The sequence below is a fragment of the Camelina sativa genome, chromosome 10, assembly GCF_000633955.1.
Source record: "Camelina sativa cultivar DH55 chromosome 10, Cs, whole genome shotgun sequence".
NCBI classification, from domain to species: Eukaryota; Viridiplantae; Streptophyta; class Magnoliopsida; order Brassicales; family Brassicaceae; genus Camelina; species Camelina sativa.
In genome coordinates, this window is record NC_025694.1 from 1,437,570 (window position 1) to 1,441,701 (window position 4,132).

The window sequence follows — 4,132 nt, forward strand, 5'->3', positions numbered from 1 at the left end:
GTGAGTGTGTGTCGTCGGTGTCGAAGGATGTTTGGGAACCAAGTGGGGTTAATTTCAAAGATTTACAAAAATGGAAAGTCTTTGGACCGCAAAACGTATGGACATCGTACCTAAGTTCCTGACTCCTTGCCATATTTGTACATTAACGTGTTTCCCTTTGTCCCTTTTTTGTCGTATTCTTTAGATCTTTTTCCTCCTTATCAAATCATTTATAACCCTAAGTTTTAGTTTTGTCCCCAATCTAGTTTGTAAATTTACCTAAACTCTTAGAAGTATATAAACTAGTTACGTAAACAGTTTTTCTTCCTATGTATTAGACACGAAAGCATGGATAAAACCAACACATATCTGAAAATTAATCAGCTACAATGTTTATATATATGTACATGCATAACTGATAAATCACGCTTCAGTATGTGAAAAAAAAAATCATACGAAATAATTCAGTCTTTTAATTTGAGAGGTTGTTTTCCTAATACCATTTCATGATTTGCATAAATGAATCCAATGCTATATAAAGTTATAAACACAATCTATAGACTATAATATAACCACATCGAAGCACAAACTATCTCGTGAAGAAATCGAGGAGTATCCACTATCAGCTTCGCTTCACATGGCCCCCACATTGAGCGAATAATAAAATGCCACGTAAAAGAATTAAAAGTGGATCATACGAAATAGCAAAGGATATTATTTGGAGAAGCCTAACAAGATCTGGACAACCTCACAAATCGAGATTCTATCGATACCGTCCGATGTTTTCCACGTTCGTTAATCTCGGACTTGACTTCGATTCCAAAAAGGAAAATAGAGACATATCTAAAAACTTTAATGACGAGCTTACTTATTTTATGCTTTTTTGTTTGTCGAACTTATTTTATGTCTATATGATACCGATACGACTTGTATCATACGAGCTTAGTTGTATATATTCGTATCTCCTCAATATATTAGTAAGCATATTGTTTGATATCATTCAAACTATGTCAGTGTGGTTATATGATTTATACGATTCATGATATTTTAACCCATATCCAAACAAGATCCACAGTACTGATTCAAATTCGAACTAGTAAGTAGTAAATCAAAAATATATTCACTAGTTAATAGTACATGCAACTGTGGCCATTCCACGTGTCAAAATTGTTTGTTGAAGTAGCTGAAAAATTGTATAGCATTCAATATTAATAGTGTATAAAATCTTATCTTAAAATTGAATTCTTGAATTTATTGTTTACAAAAAGGAAATTGAATTTGTTTGTACTCGTCCACACTATGTGGACACATAGCCAAGTAGATTGAGGTAGATACAGGCATTGATTCTTTTTTATTTATGTTTAGATTAATGTACTGTACTCTCTGCATATATATGATATCACTGTGGCTTGTGGGGATGCATTTTTTTTTTTGACAGTGAGGGGATGCATTTTTTTTATTTTATATAGAAAACGAATATGAAAAGTCTACATAGATTGCATAAATGATTTATACGGTATCTGTTGTACACTTTACTTATTTACAATTCAATAATAATACCTGTTCCTTTGAGTACATTTTTGTCATATCATATATGTCGTATAACGAGGGAGTATAAAGGTCCGATAAACTCAGCCAAAATTAGGAATTATATTTTTTGTTTTCTTTGGTTTTGTTTTATGTGGACACATATGATGAGTAGTCGTAGAAGTTTTTTCACAACAGACATACGATTAAATGAAAAAAAATCACGGGGGTAAATGGGAATAATAATAATAGCTTTTGTGGGCCTGTTTTATTGGAAAGAGATATAAGACAAGAGTATCTCTCTGTAAAGTGGGCCGTGGGCTTTAATAATTATTGACATACACACATATATATATATATATGTAGTTTATATATAAAGATATAGGATGAGGCCAGATCACAAATATACAAAAATCAAGCTTCTATATATCACAAAAAATGCCAAATAATAATCATAATAATATATAGGGAGAGAGAGATAGTGGGACATAGAGAGAGAAGAGCAGTAGTTTCCACTTGAGGAAAGCAACATGTTCAACGAAAACCATTATTGGAATGTTTGTTATTGCATTATCCCACTCAAAAATATGTACAACGTGTCTTGTAAAAAAAAAAAAAAAAAAATTTAGAGCTTATATTTTAGATTTGATTGAAAGTTTCATTGATTTTTACTGTTTATTACATAGTTCGCATCCAATATTTTAATATTTATTTAATTAATCGGAATTTTTAGAATAATACGATAAGAGTTTAATTGATGACACAAGACAGTAAATATATATACATATATAGTAGAACCTCTATAAATTAATAAGGTCGGGACCATGAAATTTTATTAATTAATATTTTTTTAATTTATCGATAAATTAATAATTATTAATTCATAAAGAGAATTTTTTATCAGAAATTCAGAGTTTAGAAGAAATTGCTATTACTATTTTTCAAGGTGATAATGTAGTTGAAAAAGATATGACGGTTCCTTTAGAACCAGTTACATGTAAGGAAGCAATTATCGTGTCAAGAACCCTCTATAATTTTTAGATGCGATTTGAGAACACAACACCAGAAGTTTTTGATGCAGTCAGAAAGATTAGAGATGTTCTCCAACAAGAATGCAAATTCAAGAACAAACAAACAACAATAGATTCATATTTCACTAGATTTTTTTAGATATATATATATATATTTTTTTAGATAAATATACTAGTTTATTTATATATATATATATATTTCTTAGATATATATACTAGTTTATTTATATATATATATATTTCTTAGATATATATATATACTAGTTTATTTGATTATTAATATATGATATTTATGGAACCATATTTTTACATGGGATTTTCAAAAAAATTATTAATTTATTATTTTATCGAATAATGTCCAAAATTACACTAGTGCCAACTTGAGACCAGATAAATTTATTAATTTATAGATATTATTAATTTACCGAGTATTAATTTATAGAGGTTCTACCGTATACACTCCATTCATACAAAACACATAACTCGGTGGTGGTAATGTAAAATGTAAAAAAAAATCACAAAAGTGGGGAGTGACGTGGCAACCTCAAAATTTTATTTTGATACTGGTATTATTGTTTTACAATTGTTGTTAGCCTTCTCTTCTTCGTATTGTTGCCCTCTGAACCCAAAATAAACAAAACTGTAATGTTTCCCTTTCCGACACAAAGTCCCTTCTCCCTTCAAACTTCTCTCTTCGTTTTTTTTTTTTTCAAAAATATTTATTTATTTTCCACTAAAAATAAATTCACTTTATTTTGTGCGGAGATTTTTCAAATCTATAATAATAATAATTTCATTATAAAAACAGATTGAGATTATGTAAAGGATGACGAATTTATGTAATATATATATATATATACGAATCTAACAAATCCGATCTTAATTTTATAGAAATAACCAAAATGTGGTAATAATAGTTGGCTCCAGCATTTTTGTTGTAGTCAGAAACGAAACACCGTCTCGGATCGAGAGTCTGCGTAACACGCGCGTTAATAATTTAAACGAGAGAAGAAGTCTCATCGGACACGTAAAAGGAAGAGCGCGTGAGATTAAAAATACGAGGTATGTTAGAGAGAGAGGGAGAGTGGGGTCGACCTCTCTACTCTTTTCATTCATTGGTGGATGAAAGAGGGAAAAAGTGGAGCCCACCGGTTTGTCCGTACTAAATGGATTGATCTTTTCTGGTAACATTTTCCCTTTTCTCTCTTAATTCCTTTTTTCCTCTTTTTGATTTTTGAACTAATACTACGATTATTTGTTTATTTTTTAGTTAAATCACTAATTAGGCACATGTATTTACGTTTTTATCCTTGTGAATTCCTCGTTTTATTTTTTCAAATCAACCCCTACTGATTGATGATGATGATATATGATGATGGGCCACTCGATCCTCTCTATGTACTATGTAGTAATCTTTGTTTTCTTAAAACTAATGTATTTAAGCCCCAATAATAAAATCTCCCCAAAATTGGATCATTTGTAAAACTACTGTATGTGGTTGGTATATAGATTTCAAACTAAACCAAGACGACAATTTAGCCGAACCAATTGTGGTGGTAATCTTAATGAAAGACTTTTTTTTTTTTTTTTTTTTT

At 29.7% G+C, this 4,132-nt stretch overlaps 1 protein-coding gene across 1 annotated transcript in view; it reads left to right on the plus strand.

The window, feature by feature from the left end:
* The window catches only part of LOC104719944 (floral homeotic protein APETALA 2), a 10,598-nt gene that overhangs the window by 944 nt on the left and 5,522 nt on the right, over window positions 1-4,132 (plus strand). The gene's annotated exons all lie outside the window — the stretch shown is intronic.